The sequence below is a fragment of the Thalassophryne amazonica genome, chromosome 20 (genome assembly GCF_902500255.1).
Source record: "Thalassophryne amazonica chromosome 20, fThaAma1.1, whole genome shotgun sequence".
In the NCBI taxonomy this organism is placed as follows: Eukaryota; Metazoa; Chordata; class Actinopteri; order Batrachoidiformes; family Batrachoididae; genus Thalassophryne; species Thalassophryne amazonica.
This window is the reverse complement of record NC_047122.1, coordinates 14,971,463-14,993,667: the sequence shown is the minus strand read 5'-3', so window position 1 is coordinate 14,993,667 and position 22,205 is coordinate 14,971,463. Positions and strand designations below refer to the sequence as shown.

At 41.3% G+C, this 22,205-nt stretch overlaps 1 pseudogene; it reads right to left on the bottom strand.

The window, feature by feature from the left end:
* The window catches only part of LOC117502381, a 107,917-nt pseudogene that overhangs the window by 32,408 nt on the left and 53,304 nt on the right, over positions 1 to 22,205 (bottom strand).

Sequence of the window (22,205 nt, the reverse complement as noted above, 5' to 3'; positions counted from 1 at the left end):
AAAATACAGACCTCTCCATTCTTTGTAGGTGGAAAAACCTGCAAAATTGACAGGGGGTCAAATACTTATTTCCCCCACTGTAAAAGCATAAATACAAAAAAAAAATGATAGCACCGATATTATTTTGTGAATGACATATTTAACTACAACATGTGATGAGGTAATCTGGTATTTATGAAATGTTGTGAACTTGATCTTAGTGGAGTGCAGAAACAGTACTTCATGGGTGCCATGGAAACTTGGGAGCAAAAAAATCCAGATCAGTGAGAGAATGGTGGTGAGAAAGTGGGACGGAACACATCAGACTACTGAATTCATTGTGGGGAGATGGGGGGTGGGGTTGGGGTTGGATGAGGGCTACATCCCCATCAGGCACCACCTTAGATTCACCCATGCAGCTCAAAGTGTCCCCAATTAACACACAGTCCAAAATCCTGGAGGACATGTACTAATGTGTGCTGATGAATGTCTCACCCATGTAGTAGAGGTTGTTGGAGGTGCGGTCAAAGTACCAGTCTCCATTGGTATTATTGCTGGAGGTCAGCGGCGCTGCTGAACTGCTCCTGTCATCCAAAATATGGACTCTGGCGAGGCTTTGGGTGAAGTTGTGGTTGATGATCACATATTGATCTGACTGCAAGGGGAAAATGTAGAAACATTGTCAAATTTTGAAAAAAGGTTTGCATTTAAATAATCTTCAATTCAATTCAATCAGCTTATAAAGTGCCAAATCACAACAAAAGCCGCCCCAAGGTGCCTCACACAGAACAGTTCAACATAAAATTTAAAATAAAAGTAAAAATAAAAAAATTCAAACACAATTAAAAACAAGTAAAAGAATAAAACAGATTTTAAAAAGCTATTCATAAGAAAGAGAATAAAAATAGATTTTAAGGCTTGAATTAAAAATGTCCACAGACTCCGACTGCTTCCACAGAGCGGGTGCACGATAAGAAAAAGCTCTTTGACCCGCTGACATCCTGTGAGCGCAAAATCTGGGCCGGCACGTAGGGTTTCACCATATCAGCCAGATAAGACGGCGCCATCTTTTAATAATCTTTTATATTATTTCCAGTGTAGCATTGCATAGGACCTAGCGTGGGAAAAACAAGCTTTGTTTTGATCTGGAGGACAGGTATCATACCTACGGACTGGAAAGGAAAGGTTGACTGGTTAAATTGCAATAACCACAGAGGTGTTACACTGCACTGGGTGAGTCACTTGCAAGGATTACTTTTAACAGGACCAGTTACTTGTCACTCCGCAAGCTGAACAGTTTAGGTTTATAACCAAGAAGTCAGCCGTCAACTACATCCTAGTTTTGCAGTGCTTCTTTTGAGCCTCTGTTGATTTTCACAAAGCATTTGATTCAGTTGATCGGGCTGCTCTCTGGAGCATCCAAAGAATTTGTGGGATCCCAAAGAAGTTGCTGGACATCATAGCGTTTTTTCCCAGTGAAGACTATTGTCCCTCAAGGGATGTGTTATGTCTCCTCCACTGTCCAATACTTGCATGGACTGGGTGTTTAGTCGGGTTGGGGAAACCAGCAGTTTAGGTGCTTTTAAGGAGGAAAGGTTTACCGAACTTGACTTCAAAGACAATGCTGTGATCTCTGTTGAATCAATAGATACTTTGATTGCATGAATAGAGAAGCCAGACGACAAATTGGAGTGTCTGGGCTTATGATTATTCTGGATGGAGACTCACATCCAAGCTTTCAGTGACTTCCTGGACCATCAGAAGAGTATCTGTGTCCAATGAAACTGCTGAACTCAGAGGCATTTGCTTGTCTTGACATTCATGTCTCTGGGTCCTCAGGCTTTGGAGCTGAGAGCCATCTGAGATGATCTTATGGAATCATGAGGTAAAAGGTCAGAGATGTTTGATGATGCAAGACCTTCATTCTCTTTGCAAGATAATGAAGGTCCAAGTCTTTAGGGTCCTGGTGCTTCCTGTCTGAGAACTGAGGACCACAGCGACCGGAGAAGTCCGAGGGGTTACCCACTTTTCACCTGGCTGCAGCTACATTTTAGAGGTGGGGATGGACCAGCTGTCAGCCTGGGTGGTTGCCAAATATGACCCAAGGTGGTTCTAGGTGGTTGCCAACCAGGAATCAAGGCGGTTCTGGAGTGTGGAAGTGGCAACTCACTGCAACCGGTGCATGATCCCATACCTCATCTGACCAATGTAGCAAACATCTTTGTTATATCAGATAAGTGAAAATAAAACTGAAATGAATTAATATTTAGACAAGAGCTGGTTGAAGTTGAAAACATGATTGTCTAAACAAGGGAGGAGACTGGATGTACCTTGAAGCCGTAGAACTTTGCATTATAGGTGATGTTGGTTATGTGGTCCATGTCTTTGAAGTACCCTTTGTATGTTTGATTTGAGGGCAGTTGGGCCATCCAGCCAAATGGATGAGTGATTCTCTTCTTCAGATAAGGAATCATACTGGAACCTGCAACAGTTACATGGTTTAACAGTGGAGGGGGGAATGCCCATGGGCAAGATGTGCATATACTTGCACATGACCTCATACACATCCTCCCATTGTTTTCCTTTGTTATCGCAACTGACAAATTCTACACAAATTAACCTGTTAGTCTCCAGCAGATTTAACAGTATATTATTTTCGATTTGTAAGCTTACTTTTCTATTAAATACAATAGATTTAATTATAATGTTAATCCATGAAAGTAATTCAAACATCCACCTTTAATTTATGAGCCTTCAAAGGAAAGAATTTGGGCATTGCTGCTTTTAGCATATGTGGGTTTTTTCAGGGTCACAGTAAGGCTCAGATCACATCAGGTTTCTTCATACAGTATAGAACAAAACAATTCCACAAAATTAAAAAGATGGACTATATCACGTGACGTATATATGGAATGACTGGCTTGAGGATTGAGAGTTTCCGCATCCTGAACATTCCTCCTGAAGTTTATACATTGGAGTTTGATTAATCGTGTTAACATACTCAGTGTTCCAGACCTCATGATTTTAAGTGCTATGAGGGGCAATTGACAAGTTTTGAGCTTGACCAAGAAAAAGTAAGGCATGATTCTCCATCTTTTACATCTCAACATTGGACCCAGTGAGTCAAAATTCTCAAGGAATGTTGATTCTCAGAATGCAAAAGGTGGAGAACCACCCCTACTTTTTCTGGTCAGGCTCAAAACTTCTCAATCATCCCATGTACCTTTTGGAGTCCAGCTTTAGAAAATTGTTCTTTCATAGTGGTTGACTCCCATTGATAACATCTGCTGTGACAGGATTACGTTGTGTTGGCCGTGTGCGGTCAGACTCTCTTAGTACAACGATTGTTAGCACAAAGTCCTCATTAATTTATCTTTACATCTTTCATTCTCCACTGTGGTCAAGGAAAACTGGTTAAGGAACCAGGAACCAGTAGAGGCCGACAATAACCACTTAAATACTGTATACCGACGTATGTAAAATGTATCTCTTTTTAATACCATACGAGTTGGTCAAGATGAAATCCTTAGCTCTCAGAGAGGAAGGACTGGGATTGTTGAATGCCAGACGATGGAAAGTAACGGTGTGGTCGCACGCAGTACCAGGGAAGCCCACACTCCACTCAGTACTCTGGTGACAGTGAGCCGGGTCATGCAAGCCACTTCTTGGTACCACCTTATTGCTAATATTTCCTAGATGCAAGAAAACATGAGTAACATTGAGTTACGTTGAGACTGCAGGGATGGTAGCCCCAGCCCCTCCCCCCACCCCAGCAACACACAAATAAAAACAACATAAGAACAACATAAGAAATCAGAGAATAAGTACCTGTGAGGGAACCATCTGTGTCCACCAATTGCACCTTGGTTCCCACCTGAAGCCAGCCTTGTTTGGGGATTTGAAGTAGTGGATATCGCGAAACCTAACTGCCCAGCCCCCGCACAGTACACCACATGTCCCATCAATGCTGGTTACCCCAAATGCTGCACAGGAGCTGCGGTCAAAGTTGATGAATGTGGTGTTAAGAACACTCAGCCATCATCAAAAGGAGCAATGACATCATGGTGTGTGCAGTACTCGTTTCCCAGGCCAAGCTCGTCCACATAGCTTACGATCACACTGTTGACCACGGCAGGTCCTCCATCCTCCCCAAACCCACTCACAGCCCATTGCATGATGCGTTTAGCTTCAATGCCAGCATTCTCGTTGTTGACCATAATGAAGCTGTTGAACTGCACAGCACCCACGTTGACCCATTCAGCACCTTTTTACACAGTTCCAAGTGGTGAGAGAGCGGAACACAGCAGGCTCAGGAGTTCCGGAGTTGCAACCACCGTTCTTCATAGGAAAGTAGTCTTGGAAGATCCAGAGGCCAAACCAACCCTGGGAATGGATGGTGTTATTGTAAAACTCCCCCAGAGGAACCCTGTTCTGGCAGATGTTTGGGTCAAAGGATGGGCCGTCTGGGTGTTCATGCATGCGGTACCAGAAGCCAAAGTGGGTGCCCCCTGCAGCGGCATTGTGCCGAATTATGTTGTTGGGATTGGTGACCCATTAAGCGGCAGGAGTGATGTCATCATTCAGCAGGCTGGTGCTTTGCCTGACAAAGACGGCCAGTTGTACTGAAGGATGTTCTCTGCTTCAATGCCATCCTCAATAAAGAAAGCCCCACCCATGATGTTGTAGATGACGTTGTGCTCTACCAGCAGCCGGTGGGTGTTGTGGATGGTTACCACCCTGTTATAGGTCTGATGGATGGCACACCCCCTCACATAAGACTTGTAGTTGATGTCTCCCATCAGGTGCCAGTGGATGGGATAGCGGCCAAGCCAGAAGGCCTGTCCTGCATGGTAGATCTGTGCAATAAACTCAAGGAACCGGAAGGAACTTAACATTCACTGATCAATACAGTATTTTCAGCTGAAATGATGTTAAAACAGAGGCTTTTATAGGGCAGTTCATAGATTTCACCTCGATATATTCCAGTCTGCCAATAGCAAGATTTTCATTTGGCCGGGGTGCATGTAACATTATATTGGCTCCAAAACTGATCACTGCCCAGTTCTTCACCAACTTTCCTTGGAAACAAATCTGGGTTGCGAATTCACCTGCAGCATAGGGAACAAACACCTCCATATTAAATTATATTTGTCATTTAATGAAGTTAACTGCCTGTTAAGCTAAATACACCCCCACACCCCCCAAAAAAAGAAAAAAGTGACACTTTGGGTTCACATTGTGCGTTTTGCCTTCTGCCAAAGACCAATATATAAGATATTTCCAAATTGCTTTGAAAGTCAATACTCTAAATTTTCTATTGGTTTTAAAATTTGAACTGGAAGACTTTAAAGAGCTTTATTATTATTATTATTATTATTATTATTATGCTCTGCTACAGACTGGCGTCGTGTCCAGGGTGTACCCTGCCTCATGCTCTATGACTGCTGTGATAGGCTCCAGCCACCATGACCCTTAATTGGACTAAGCGGTTGAAGTTGAGTGTGTGTATTATTATTATTATTATGATGCCCTGCTACAGACTGGCGTCCTGTCCAGGGTGTACCCCACCTCTTACCCTATGATAGCTGTGATAGGCTATCTTAGCTAGCTTAGATAGCTTTCTCTGGCCCCTCCCAATCGGACCGGGAGTGACATGTTTAGCCGCATGTTCTCCTTGATTGCTGGCTTCTGAGTGGTGTCCAAAAAATGAGGTGGGCTTCATAGATAATTGGCAAAGCTTCTGGGGAAAACCTGGTCTTGTTAGGAGAGACGGCATCCATCCCACTTTGGATGGAGCATCTCTCATTTCTAGAAATCTGGCCAATTTTATTAAACCCTCCAAATCATGACTATCCAGGGTTGGGACCAGGAAGCAGAGTTGTAGTCTTACACCTCTCTGCAGCTTCTCTCCCCCTGCCATCCCCTCATTACCCCATCCCCGTAGAGACGGTGCCTGCTCCCAGACCACCAATAACCAGTAAAAATCTATTTAAGCATAAAAATTCAAAAAGAAAAAATATAGCACCTTCAACTGCACCACAGACTAAAACAGTTAAATGTGGTCTATTAAACATTAGATCTCTCTCTTCTAAGTCCCTGTTAGTAAATGATATAATAATTGATCAACATATTGATTTATTCTGCCTTACAGAAACCTGGTTACAGCAGGATAATTTGTTAGTTTTAAATGAGTCAACACCCCGAGTCACACTGTCACAACGCTCATAGCACGGGTCGAGGAGGAGGATTAGCAGCAATCTTCCATTCCAGGTTATTAATTAATCAAAGACCCAGACAGAGCTTTAATTCATTTGAAAGCTTGACTCTTAGTCTTGTCCATCCAAATTGGAAGTCTCAAAAACCAGTTTTATTTGTTATATGTATCGTCCACCTGGTCGTTACTGTGAGCTTCTTCGTGATTTTTCAGAACCTTTTTCTGACTTAGTGCTTAGCTCAGATAAGATAATTATAATTGGTGATTTTAACATCCACATAGATGCGGAAAATGACAGCCTCAACACTGCATTTAATCTATTATTAGACTCAGTTGGCTTCGCCTCAAAATGTAAATGAGTCCACCCACCACCTTAGCCACAGTTAGATCTTGTTCTGACATATGGCATAGAATTGAAGACTTAACAGTATTCTCTGAAAACCCCTTTTTGTCTGATCATTTCTTAACATTTAACTTTACTTTAATGGACTACCCAGCAGTGGGAAATAAGTTTCATTACAGTAGAAGTCTTTCAGAAAGCGCTGTAACTAGGTTAAGGATTGATTCCTTCTTTGTTATGTTCTTCAATGCATATACCACACAGTGCAGAGTAGCTACCTAAACTATGAGTGAGATAGATTATCTCGTCAATAGCTTTACTCCTTATTGAGCACAACTTTGGATGCTGTATCTCCTCTGAAAAAGAGAGCCTTAAATCAAAATTGCCTGACTCCGTGGTAGAACCCACAAACTCGCAGCTTAAAGCAGATAACCTATAAGCTTGAGAGGAAATCGCATCTCACTAATTTGAGAAGATCTTCATTTAGCCTGGAAAAAGAGTCCTGTTGCTCTATAAATGAGCCCTCCGTAAAGCTAGGACATCTTACTATTCATCACTAATTGAAGAAAATAAGAACAACCCCAGGTTTCTTTTCAGCACTGTAGCCAGGCTGACAAAGAGTCAGCGCTCTATTGAGCCGAGTATTCCTTTAACTTTAACTAGTAATGACTTCATGACTTTCTTTGCTAATAAAATTTTAACTATTATTAGAGAAAAAATTACTCATAACCATCCCAAAGACATATCGTCTCTTTGGCTGCTTTCAGTGATGCCGGTATTTGGTTAGACTCTCTCTCCGATTGTTCTGTCTGAGTTATTTTCATTAGTTACTTCCTCCAAACCATCAACATGTCTATTAGACCCCATTCCTACCAGGCTGCTCAAGGAAGCCCTACCGTTAATTAATGCTTCGATCTTAAATATGATCAATCTATCTTTATTAGTTGGCTATGTGCCACAGGCTTTTAAGGTGGCAGTAATTAAACCATTACTTAAAAGCCATCACTTGACCCAGCTATCTTAGCTAATTATAGGCCAATCTCCAACCTTCCTTTTCTCTCAGAAATTCTTGAAAGGGTAGTTGTCAAACAGCTAACTGATCATCTGCAGAGGAATGGTCTATTTGAAGAGTTTCAGTCAGGTTTTAGAATTCATCATAGTACAGAAACAGCATTAGTGAAGGTTACAAATGATCTTCTTATGGCCTCAGACAGTGGACTCATCTCTGTGCTTGTTCTGTTAGACCTCAGTGCTGCTTTTGATACTGTTGACCATAAAATTTTATTACAGAGATTAGAGCATGCCATAGGTATTAAAGGCACTGCGCTGCGGTGGTTTGAATCATATTTATCTAATAGATTACAATTTGTTCATGTAAATGGGGAGTCTTCTTCACAGACTAAGGTTAATTATGGAGTTCCACAAGGTTCTGTGCTAGGACCAATTTTATTCACTTTATACATGCTTCCCTTAGGCAGTAATATTAGAAAGCATTGCTTAAATTTCATTGTTACGCAGATGATACCCAGCTTTATCTATCCATGAAGCCAGAGGACACACACCAATTAGTTAAACTGCAGGAATGTCTTACAGACATAAAGACATGGATGACCTCTAATTTCCTGCTTTTAAATTCAGATAAAACTGAAGTTATTGTACTTGGCCCCACAAATCTTAGAAACATGGTGTCTGTCCAGATCCTTACTCTGGATGGCATTACCCTGACCTCCAGTAATACTGTGAGAAATCTTGGAGTCATTTTTGACCAGGATATGTCCTTCAATGCGCATATTAAGCAAATATGTAGGACTGCTTTTTTTGCATTTGTGCAATATCTCTAAAATTAGAAAGGTCTTGTCTCAGAGTGATGCTGAAAAACTAATTCATGCATTTATTTCCTCTAGGCTGGACTATTGTAATTCATTATTATCAGGTTGTCCTAAAAGTTCCCTAAAAAGCCTTCAGTTAATTCAAAATGCTGCAGCTAGAGTACTGATGGGGACTAGAAGGAGAGAGCATATTTCACCCATATTGGCTTCTCTTCATTGGCTTCCTGTTAATTCTAGAATAGAATTTAAAATTCTTCTTCTTACTTAGGTTTTGAATAATCAGGTCCCATCTTATCTTAGGGACCTCATAGTACCATATCACCCCAATAGAGCGCTTCGCTCTCAGACTGCAGGCTTACTTGTAGTTCCTAGGGTTTTTAAGAGTAGAATGGGAGGCAGAGCCTTCAGCTTTCAGGCTCCTCTCCTGTGGAACCAGCTCCCAATTCAGATCAGGGTGACAGACGCCCTCTCTACTTTTACGATTAGACTTAAAACTTTCCTTTTGCTAAAGCTTATAGTTAGGGCTGGATCAGGTGACCCTGAACCATCCCTTAGTTATGCTGCTATAGACTTAGACTGCTGGGGGTTTCTTTCCTTTTTGCTCTGTATGCACCACTCTGCATTTAATCATTAGTGATTGATCTCTGCTGTCTTCCACAGCATGTCTTTTTCCTGATTCTCTCCCCTCAGCCCCAACCAGTCCCAGCAGAAGACTGTCCCTCCCTGAGCCTGGTTTTGCTGGAGGTTTCTTCCTGTTAAAAGGGAGTTTTCCTTCCCACTGTCGCCAAGTGCTTGCTCGGGGTCGTTTTGACTGTTGGGGTTTTTCTGTAATAATGTATGGCTTTCGCCTTGCATATAAAGCACCTTGGGGCAACTGTTGTTGTGATTTGGCGCTATATAAATAAAATTGATTTGATGTTTAAATGGACCACAATGGAAATAAGTGTCACTTTCTTGTGTCATCCATGTATTTTGTAATGTATTTACAATTATACAACCCCTGGCAAAAATTATGGAATCACCGGCCTCGGAGGATGTTCATTCAGTTGTTTAATTTTGTAGAAAAAAAAGCAGATCACAGACATGACACAAAACTAAAGTCATTTCAAATGGCAACTTTCTGGCTTTAAGAAACACTATAAGAAATCAAGAAAAAAAGATTGTGGCAGTCAGTAACGGTTACTTTTTTAGACCAAGCAGAGGAAAAAAATATGGAATCACTCAATTCTGAGGAAAAATTATCACCCTGTAAATTTTCATCCCCAAAACTAACACCTGCATCATATCAGATCTGCTCGTTAGTCTGCATCTAAAAAGGAGTGAACACACCTTGGAGAGCTGTTGCACCAAGTGGACTGACATGAATCTTGGCTCCAACACGAGAGATGTCAATTGAAACAAAGGAGAGGATTATCAAACTCTTAAAAGAGTAAATCATCATGCAATGTTGCAAAAGATGTTGGTTATTCACAGTCAGCTGTGTCTAAACTCTGGACCAAATACAAACAACATGGGAAGGTTGTTAAAGGCAAACATACTGGTAGACCAAGGAAGACATCAAAGCGTCAAGACAGAAAACTTAAAGCAATATGTCTCAAAAATCGAAAATGCACAACAAAACAAATGAGGAACGAATGGGAGGAAACTGGAGTCAACGTCTGTGACCGAACTGTAAGAAACCGCCTAAAGGAAATGGGATTTACATACAGAAAAGCTAAACGAAAGCCATCATTAACACCTAAACAGAAAAAAAACAAGGTTACAATGGGCTAAGGAAAAGCAATCGTGGACTGTGGATGACTGGATGAAAGTCATATTCAGTGATGAATCTCGAATCTGCATTGGGCAAGGTGATGATGCTGGAACTTTTGTTTGGTGCCTTTCCAATGAGATTTATAATGATGACTGCCTGAAGAGAACATGTAAATTTCCACAGTCATTGATGATAGGGCTGCATCAGGTAAAGGCACTGGGGAGATGGCTGTCATTACATCATCAATAAATGCACAAGTTTACGTTGATTTTGGACAATTGAAAGGATGTTTGGGGATGATGAAATCATCTTTCAAGATAATGCATCTTGCCATAGAGCAAAAACTGGGAAAACATTCCTTGCAAAAAGACACATAGGGTCAATGTCATGGCATGGTCAGTGTCAATGAGCAGATCTGATTGATGCAGGTGTTAGTTTGGGGGATAAAAATTTACAGGGTGATTCCCATTTTTTTCCTCAGAATTGAGTGATTCCATTTTTTCCTCTGCTTGGTCTAAAAAAGTAACCGTTACTGACTGCCACAATCTTTTTTTCTTGATTTCTTATAGTGTTTTCTTAAAGCCAGAAACTGATGTTTTCTGATTGTTTTGGATTATTTAAACATAAATGACCCTCACAATTTTAGTTATCGCAGCTTTTTTGTTGTTTTTTTTCCACTTGCGGTCAGATATCTCAAAAACTGTGAAAGTTTTGAATATGGAGTAAAATCCGTTTTGTTAGTTATAACATCACTAATTGCACATCATCCAACAGCTTTTGTATAATGACCTTTTTAGAAATGAAAGTCAAATTTGAGGAAAATATCCTGATTCACAGTTTTTCAATCGTGTTGAGTCTCCTAATTGACTATTTAAAAAAAAAAAAAAGATAATTTATTAACAGCTTATGAACTGGAACTTATTTGGATCCTCTATCAAAGGCTGGTTTACTTATGAGGTTAACTATTCCACCTCACACCCTGTGACCACTGGGACGGGCTCCAGTCATGCAGAGACCCTGACTTGGAGTAAGTGGTATAGAAAGGAAGGAAGCAATGAATGATTCTGGAACTTGGCTCTTCTCAGTTTTTTTTTTTACATCTCTTGAAATGAGCTTCTTCATCAATTTCTTTTATCATGAAAACCTTGGTGTGTTGGCCCCACAGGATACCGCCACTTGATTCATATCACCAATATCACACTCAGATGTACACACAACCCCGTGGAAATGATTGTGGAGCTGAAGTGGACACTTCTTTGCCTTTGAAGTTTCATTGAAATGACCTTGACCCCTTCCTTCATTTGCAAAGTTTAAATCTGGTGGCCATCTGGGCCACTGCTCATGGTCCACTGTGGACAACATGAAATGACTGACTGAGGACCTGATCTCAGAAGCTCTCTGCTTTATGTCCACATTTTCCTGACCTGTGACATCACTGCAGGAGGTCAAACTCCGGTCCAAAATTCCACATCTCTTTTCATGATGTCATGACATAATCAGGTCTACACAGTATGTGTGGATTTGTAAAAGAAATGTTCAAACCTGGAAGTAGATGTCGAAGCTCCTCCAGATGGTGAAACCTAGGATGAGGCTGCAGCCGGGCAAACCGTCTTTGTTCATAAACACTCCAAACAGTCCGCCTTGAGCCTCATTGTCAGCCCATTTCTCATTTTCATCTGATACCCTGCAGGCAGAAGAGATGACGAGAAAAAGTGTTTTTATTCAACTGGACCATCAGGAACCTCTGCAGGAACTGTACACTTAGATGTAAAATCCACGTTAACAGGGCATTATCAGTTTTATCAGTCAGTGGATCTCGACCAAAAAGGACACAAACTGATCCTAAATGTTCACTTTGAGATGTCCCTGTTACCTGGACATGGTTCTCCATCGAAGCGGTAAGCGACTCTTTCATAACCAGCCACAATGTTCTCCTGCAGCACCACGTTTGTTGCTTCATTGACCTGATGTCAGGATAAGGAGCAGAGGTCAAATGTGCACCAATCAATTTTTTTAAAAGTATCAGAGGGACAAACCTCAATGGCAGCATTCCATTCATAGTTGAAAGTCTCTTTTCTGCCTCGATAGGATCCAGGCCAAAGTGCTAGCATCACCAAGTTCCTCTTCAGTGTGACCTTGTCACCCCAAATTCTGATACCTGTGAACAAGAACACTTGTGATTTTACAAACAAGCAATAACAGAAAACAAGAGCTTCAGCCTGCAGGTATTTATGGTCCTGTTCACCTCACTGATACTGCTGAGAATTAAAAACATGTCGAGACATGAATACAGTATAACGCCTTGGTGGCTTCCCTCACTCCTTTCCAGTTTGCATTGTCACCCGGTATTGACAACAGCCAGACAGATAGATTTACCGAACTGCTTTATTTCTAATAACTGATGCTCTGTAAGTGACGTCCAACATTCAGAGGATTCAGATCTTCATGCGTCCATCACCTGACCTGTCTCAAGAAAACTGGCTGTAAAAGTGATGAACGACTGTAAATTCACCAGAGAGTGTCAGGAACGTTTTAAAATTTCACTAAATGAAAGCACGTGTTATTATTCAGTAAGGTTTTATTAAATAGTCAAGTTATATAAAACTGGCTCATTTGTATTTGTGAACATATTTTAAATTCTGTACTTAAAAATCAGGGGTGCCATGTCTGAACAGAACTATCTGGTTACATTTGTGATTGACAGGTGTAATGAGTAGTGTTCACCTTCTCCCACAGTGTGGAAGATGACGTTATCAGTGACATTCAGCCCATTGGTGCCAAACACCTCGATGGCCGGAGAGAACCCGTCATGCAAGGCGCAGCCATGAACGTAAGAATCTTCTGCTGAAACCTTTCAAAGACAGAACTTTATTTCATTCAGGATGTTTTCCTCACCTTTTGTTGAGTTTAGATAAATAGAAGGCTTCATTTGATCTATGTTACTCTCTGAATTCCATTATGGCTAAACATCCTGCATCCTGTTTCAGATCCATAATGGGCCTTTCAGCCTTTCAGACTGAACGCGTTGGACGCTTCCCAACGCATTGTCGGACGTGGCAGACAACGCCACCCAATGCATTGCGTCGGATGTGGGAAGGTGGGGGAGCGGAGATTTCTACATCACACTCTGGCTTTTTCCAAAGTGATTTCATTTTATATTTAGCTTTAAATGAATGTATCATTAAACATATCCATGAAGTCCAAGTTCAGTCAAAATACATTTACACAGGCAGAAGCCCCGCCCCTAATGTGCAGTTTTAAAACATTCACAATCACTAGTCAAATTCATATTTTAGAAATTACTCTGTCCTGATCACAACATTAAAGTTGAAATGACTCAGTTAAAAAAAATGATTTCATGAAGTTGTCACAGAAATCCCACTTTTCAATCACACTGCAGTCATTGTTGAGGTAAAAAAAAAAGATTGGCTGTCTGTAAATAAGCAGTTCTGTGACACGTTTCTGCACTGCAGTCTTCCGTGTTTTGGCCTGATGCCTCATTTCTATTGGACAGCGCAAAGCTACGTCACAGCGCACAGAGGCAAAAGTTGGACTGGGTTGAACTTATATCGTGGCAGCTTGACGACAAGCAACAACACGCGCTCCTGGCGAAGCATCGCTTTAGTTCAGCTTTTGACACGAAGCCAAGCGTCCCGTCAAAAATGTGAAGCATCTCATTGAAAATAATGCTTTTTAGACCGATCTGCGATGTGTCTAATGCTGTCAACACTCAAGTGTGAAAGACCCATAATTCTTTCAGTTTGTGACCCAGCGCCCCCAAACGAGCAGCTCCAACATTTATTCATGATACAAATGTCAGTGTCACAGCTCAAACTGAACTTAAACGGTGACAACCACCGTAACCGCGTTGTGAGTTGACGGCTGTGCGGGTTGTTGTACCTTTCCCAGGTTGAGGAAGGCCACAGTAGCGAGGGTCGTAGCTGTCTGACCATCCTTCTTGACCCGAATGGAAAAACTCCACATTCCTGATCTGCGTTTTGCCTGTGGGATTTATATATATAAAGTTTATAATTTTGTGTTGACCTTCAGGCAGAAACTGACACCACCTGTCAATGTCCTCCATATACTCCAAAGTTCTGCATGTGGAGCCCAAAATGAAGGGTTTCTTCCTCATGTCAGAGTTCATCTGGACACCAGAACCTTTAATTTTTTTGCAAAGCCAATTTCTCCAAGAAGAAAACATTGTGTAAATGTGTAAAAATGTTTTCTCGCCCTTATAGTCGATGCCACCCGAGGAGAAGGTGCCGACCAGCACTCTGGCTCCAAACGACTCCTCCATCATTGCTGGGTCATCTGCACCCAGCATCTTGATGTTTCTGGTCAGGAGACCGACGTCAGCAGCCAGAGTGTAAGACAGGGACGTCCCTGAGACCGAGTGAGTCTCCCCTGGACACAAGGAGACAAAAATTTAATATCACATCTTCTGAGGAAATTATGACAAGAACACCTTCATATTTACTTCTACTTTTTAAATTTGACATCAGTCAGAGTCACCCTCCTACCGTGATGAGCCCAACCTGCTCCGTCTGTCCAAAGTTTTCTTCTGAGTGAAGTAACTTCAAAATCAAACTCGACTAAACAGCTTTGTCAATAACAATTTCTTATTTAGGTGTACGGTGAAGATTATATTGCAGTTTTGAAGACGTATGCTGTGTGTAAGGCTGAACTGACCGATGTGAGTGTGATCCAAAGGCTGATTCAGGGTCAGAACGCGGCCATCAGCAGACACTTCAGTGATCTGACGCTTTTCTGTCTCCCACGGATTGTAGCCCGTGGTTGAGATGATGACCTCATCCCCAATCTGCAACACACAGATGTGGAGAAATAAGAAGCATCAGTGATGTTAGCGAACACGGGTCAAAGTATTTGTGGTGAGGAGCAGAGGATGTGGCTGTTTGATGACAGAATTGTTTAGCAGTGGGTTTACAGGAAAACTTATAAAGACATTTGAAAGCACACACATATTATGTAACACAAAGAACTTGGAGTAAACATGAAAACGCTGGAGGGCTGATGCATGATCTGCACATAATACTGCACTGTAACACCTGTGTGAGCTTTGAAGGGTTACCGAAGCACATGTAATTTCATGTAACAGTGTGATGCTGCAAAATGCATTTTTCAGACAATTCTGTCAATTTTTGTAATAGAAAAGTAATGCTTCGAATACAGTTGCATCAGTTATTTACAATACAATCTAAGAAAAGCAAATTAAACCAAGTTTTATTGTGGCTTGACTTCAAGCAAGCGGCATCTGATCTTCATCCGAATACCATCATTTATGGACTATAGAGCACACCTGAATATAAGCCGCACCCACCAATTTTAAAGGGAAAAAACTGTACATATATAGGCCGCAGTTGTCTATAAGCTGCAGGTGTCCACGTTGTAACATGAGATATTTACACAGAAAGAGTTTTTAACTTTTAATTAAATACGTACCGTAAATGCTTTTTTCTGAAGGTGGAACACATAAATATTGATGAGCACAACATCGAGCACGCACACGGTGTCGCGGGGCATGTCTACTCCACATGGAGGCAAAACTGAGTAATTTTAACATTATTTTCTTTTTTGTGGATCAAGGGATATGTTCATCACGTGCAGGCAGAATCGCCTGGTGCCTGAGGTACCTGAGACCTTAAGGAGGGGCTGTGACTCTTTCAACTTGTGCACAAAGACAGAGACCCGGTGGGGAGGAGAGGAGGCTCTGCTGATGGATCTGACAGAGCAACTGTGGCACGAAGTGCCCGTGTCACAGAGGGACTTTTCTTCAGCCACTACAAGGAATTAAAGTAATTTCAGATATCGTTTTCAAAAATCAGGAGGCTTATGTGGATAATCTTTCTTCAAGATTTGATGATGAATCCCACTGAAATGAACAGGTAAGAGTTTGTGAATTTATTCCGCAAGAGGACAACTTTCAGTCTATCAATGGACTGGATTACCTGACATATTTGGACTTATGAGAAAGCCTGTAAAATCCCTAAGTTAGTCGCATCATGTGTTTGAGCGGCTAACTTAGGGATTTCCATCCTAAGTGTCCATAAGTGTTTCAAAGCATGTGAGAAAAAGTATTGTCTTATAATCCGGAAATTACGGTAACCAACTTCACATTGTTCAATAATGTTTCATTAAATGAAATGCATGGAATCCATCTGCAAAATGCTGTCACCATGTGGACAGTCACTGTTCTACTGCAGCCATACACATGACAACAGCTCCACTCGATGACGTTATATTCGTGACGAGCTTGATGTTTGACCAATCTGCTCCAAATGTTACTAATACTTGGACACTCACGCAGGGGAACATTCTGATCAAGTTTTGGTGAAAATGTGCTAACCAGTTTCCAAGTTATGTATACATAGAAACACCAGATTGATCACTATATGGTGCGCTACGAATGCCTGAGTTCACAGTGTTTTTACTGAAGTAAAATAAAGCTTTAAGTCAATTTTAGTAAAATACTTTACCATGTTGTACTTGAGAACCTCTTATTATACACATCATGTTACAGTAAAGTGAGCGTGAATAAAATCCCACCAACCTGCCAGTCGACGGACCGTGGACAGTGTTAATGTGCTGGAAACCTGCATCTGAGGTGGCTGCTAGTTTGGTGTGGTAAACGTTGTGAGGGCTGTCCGTACAGCTCCAATGTGCCAAACACGGCCTATTGGGCAACAAAGAATCTTAAAAACAACAATATATACATGATTCTGAATACATCCCCATAAACTACACAGCCAGCAGTGTATACTGAATTCTAATCCAATTCCATTTTTTCTGTGAATCTGATTGGTTAATTGTGTGAGATTTCAGACCGTATAATATTGGGTAACAAAAAATATTCAACCACTTCACATTTGGATGTATTACGCCTTCACCGGTGTTCTGACGAGATGTCATTCCTGTCGAATATCATTCCTGTCCTCCGCATGCGCAGTTGCGGAGGATGCAGCTGCGCACGAATGCGCAGTATTGTTGGGATGTGGAACTGTTGATTTATGCGTTGAGATGCACAATTCGACAGAATACCAGCTGCGCGCACTTCTAGATGTTAGCGCTGTTACCTGAGAGCGAGAGAAATGATGGATTACTCCGCTTCCTGACCGCTGTTTGAGCAATGCTGCCTTGGCTTGACCGCCGCCGAAATGGGTGAATTTAAAGCTACCATACGAAAGTTTGATGTGGATTCTAACATTTTCACATTTGATAGATTACTCCGCGCCCTGACGTTTTTGGAACGACGCTCCCTCGGCTTGACAGTAAGCCTCGCTGACCGAATTACCTACAGAAGAATAAGTTGTGGAACGATGGATTTGAATTTGAATGGGAATAACCCCTTGTGTCTGATGATTTGAATGTTCATGCTGTTATATGGATGTAAATAGCTGTTTTAAAACTCCTTTTTACCGACTCTGCTTACACCTCACAGGTAAAGCTCTATTTCCGACCGTAGAACCAGCATGAACGTCTGCAATCATCCGGCACAACAGGGTTATTCTCTAAATATCCAGTACATTGATAATGAGAGTTAATTAAGACTTAGAAGTAACGGATTGCCTGAAGTTAGTTTGGTGTCTTCCTCAGATATTGAACATAAGAACTGGACACCACTGTTGAAACAGTATACCTTGTTCAATGGGAGTCTGACAGTAGCTCAATAATATTTTCTCTTCACCTTTCTGCAGATTTGAACAATAATCTTCATGCCTTCATGCTGCAGGTTTCTGTTTTCTTACCAATGACTTGCTCCCGGTTGGGCCCGTTGGGCAGCAGTCAGTTCCGGCGTGTGATGTTTCCTCTCAGTCTGTTGTGCAGCTGACCTCTGAACGGCTCGTCACCCATCCGGCAATCAACCTGCCACCCTGAAACAGCCAAAGATGTTCCAGAGATTTTTCTCTTCCAGGTAATTGTTAATAAACTGCTGCTGTGATATAAAAGCGTAAGATACGTCATGTTTTAAATTCTGCATATAGTTTTTAAAAATCTTCAAATGATGTCAAAGTGATTCCTTGGAAGCAATAGCTTCCCCTCTTTTATGGTTGTTGATGAGTAATCTGACCTGGATGGAGATGTAGACACAGTCGATGGTGATGTTCTCTGGTGCAGGACTAAGTGATGCTGCTCGACAACCGGTTGTGTTGTCAAGGAATCTCGAGAACACAGTTAACTATCAGCTTGTTGAGTGGTGGATGTGTGGTCTGTCCAAACCACCCACTGTCCTGCAGTTTGATGGAGGTACGATGACATAATAATACGACATAAGCAGCACAGGCCCTCGGTAAGCTACACACCGAGTCTCTGGAAACGAACAATCTGGCAAATGAGTTCATTTGAAGCGATGTAACTTCAGTAACACCTGCTCACTAATTTCCTGCAGACATGTGATAGATTTCCAACAACAATCCCAGGCATGACCAGCAGGTGGCGACAGCTATATGATATATTACAGAAGCAAAACAATCTTTGACCTTCACAATAATTTCAGTCAGAATTCAAAGCAAACGTGAACACCACATCGCTGCCTCAGATTTTCATCTCTCCTTGTACTACCTTCTGCTACTGATCATCTTGACACGTTCTTTTAATCATCTTGTACAGATTTCTGTGTTCTTTTTTCTTAAATTATGTAAATGCCATTGTTCATCTTCAGTCATCTAAAGGTCAAAGTGCATTTCAAAGAAGAATAAATCAATCTTCCACACCCCTAACCCTATCAAGCAAAATCACATGTATTCACATGATTTAATTCAACTGTTTGCAGGAGCTCTGCCGCATTACCTGATGGGAGGACAGTTAATCCAGAAAGAACTGTTGGACCACAGTTGAGGGAGGGGAAAAAAAGCATTAATAAAGGCCAACCAGCACTCCCTGACCTTCATTTTTGCAAATTAATTGCCAATTTAATTTCTTTTTGTTTTTAAATCAACTTCAAAAGTTGTTTTCACACAATGCTGTTGTTCTGTTTGTCAGCAGAATATCTCAAAAAGTGCAGAATAGATTTCAGCAGGATTCTGTGGAGGGATGAAGCTTGTGTCCATGAAGACTTTTTCACAGTTTGATACTGATCTGTTACTGGATACAGTATTAGGATCTCTTTATTTAGTTTTTGAAGGGGGGGGGGGGGGGGAGGTGCTCTGACACCTTCACATCAGCTCATCTTTGGCCCAACAGCCAACCCTTAAAATCTGTTCACAAATTTCACATAAAGTTCAGAGAAATGCAAACAAATGCTAAAAACTGTAATCAGAAGACTGTAATATGAAGTAATCCCTCACACTAAAGGAATAACTGAATATGAGATGTTTTATTAGTTTAATTTTAGTTTAATAAAGCGTGCAATAAAGCCGTTGCAAATATTTTATACCAAATGTATTATTATTATTCCTTCAAATTCTACAGTGCTGACATGACAGTTTGGATCACTCTGGTGAAAGAATTTATTTTCAACGTACATGAAGTTCTCTGGTTGCCGGCTGGGCAATGGAGCGGGCGTGGCTGGAGGAGGCGGTGTTGGTGGGACACAGTCGGGGAAGAAGCACCGGAATACCTGAAAGTTCACCTGGATGTCTTTCATGGATTTATCGACACTGTTACGTCGCCTGCACTGAGCTCTCTGCCCCGACAACTGCAGGAGAATGAGTGATATTTATCATTAATGGTCAACATTTCTACTATACAGTGATCCACTGTCAATTTTGCAGGATTTCCCACCTACAAAGATATGTTGAGGTCTGTAATTTTATCGTAGGTACAGGACAGAATCTAAAAAAAATTTCCAGAAAATCACATTGTATGATTTTAAATAATTAATTTGCACTTTATCGCATGAAATAAGTATTTGATCACCTACAAACCAGCAAGAATTCTGGCTCACACAGACCTGTTAATTTTCTTTAAGAAGCCCTCTTATTCTGCACTCTTTACCTGTATTAATTGCACCTGTTTGAACTTGTTACCTGTATAAAAGACACCTGTTCACACACTCAATCACACTCCAACCTGTCCACCATAGCCAAGACCAAGAGCTGTCTAAGGACACCAGGGACAAAACTGTAGACCTGCACAAGGCTGGGATGGACTACAGGACAACAGGCAAGCAGCTTGGTGAGAAGACAATAACTGTTAATAAAATACAAATTAATTATTTAAAAATCATAGTGTGATTTTCTGGATTTTTTTTTTTTAGATTCTCCCTCTCACAGTTGAAGTGTACCTACAATAAAAAATACAGACCTCTCCATTCTTTGTAGGTGGAAAAACCTGCAAAATTGACAGGGGGTCAAATACTTATTTCCCCCACTGTAAAAGCATAAATACAAAAAAAAAATGATAGCACCGATATTATTTTGTGAATGACATATTTACTACAACATGTGATGAGGTAATCTGGTATTTATGAAATGTTGTGAACTTGATCTTAGTGGAGTGCAGAAACAGTACTTCATGGGTGCCATGGAAACTTGGGAGCAAAAAAATCCAGATCAGTGAGAGAATGGTGTGAGAAAGTGGGACGGAACACATCAGACTACTGAATTCATTGTGGGGAGATGGGGGGTGGGGTTGGGGTTAGATGAGGGCTACATCCCCATCAGGCACCACCTTAGATTCACCCATGCAGCTCAAAGTGTCCCCAATTAACACACAGTCCAAAATCCTGGAGGACATGTACTAATGTGTGCTGATGAATGTCTCACCCATGTAGTAGAGGTTGTTGGAGGTGCGGTCAAAGTACCAGTCTCCATTGGTATTATTGCTGGAGGTCAGCGGCGCTGCTGAACTGCTCCTGTCATCCAAAATATGGACTCTGGCGAGGCTTTGGGTGAAGTTGTGGTTGATGATCACATATTGATCTGACTGCAAGGGGAAAATGTAGAAACATTGTCAAATTTTGAAAAAAGGTTTGCATTTAAATAATCTTCAATTCAATTCAATCAGCTTATAAAGTGCCAAATCACAACAAAAGCCGCCCCAAGGTGCCTCACACAGAACAGTTCAACATAAAATTTAAAATAAAAGTAAAAATAAAAAAATTCAAACACAATTAAAAACAAGTAAAAGAATAAAACAGATTTTAAAAAGCTATTCATAAGAAAGAGAATAAAATAGATTTTAAGGCTTGAATTAAAAATGTCCACAGACTCCGACTGCTTCCACAGAGCGGGTGCACGATAAGAAAAAGCTCTTTGACCCGCTGACATCCTGTGAGCGCAAAATCTGGGCCGGCACGTAGGGTTTCACCATATCAGCCAGATAAGACGGCGCCATCTTTTAATAATCTTTTATATTATTTCCAGTGTAGCATTGCATAGGACCTAGCGTGGGAAAAACAAGCTTTGTTTTGATCTGGAGGACAGGTATCATACCTACGGACTGGAAAGGAAAGGTTGACTGGTTAAATTGCAATAACCACAGAGGTGTTACACTGCACTGGGTGAGTCACTTGCAAGGATTACTTTTAACAGGACCAGTTACTTGTCACTCCGCAAGCTGAACAGTTTAGGTTTATAACCAAGAAGTCAGCCGTCAACTACATCCTAGTTTTGCAGTGCTTCTTTTGAGCCTCTGTTGATTTTCACAAAGCATTTGATTCAGTTGATCGGGCTGCTCTCTGGAGCATCCAAAGAATTTGTGGGATCCCAAAGAAGTTGCTGGACATCATAGCGTTTTTTCCCAGTGAAGACTATTGTCCCTCAAGGGATGTGTTATGTCTCCTCCACTGTCCAATACTTGCATGGACTGGGTGTTTAGTCGGGTTGGGGAAACCAGCAGTTTTAGGTGCTTTTAAGGAGGAAAGGTTTACCGAACTTGACTTCAAAGACAATGCTGTGATCTCTGTTGAATCAATAGATACTTTGATTGCATGAATAGAGAAGCCAGACGACAAATTGGAGTGTCTGGGCTTATGATTATTCTGGATGGAGACTCACATCCAAGCTTCAGTGACTTCCTGGACCATCAGAAGAGTATCTGTGTCCAATGAAACTGCTGAACTCAGAGGCATTTGCTTGTCTTGACATTCATGTCTCTGGGTCCTCAGGCTTTGGAGCTGAGAGCCATCTG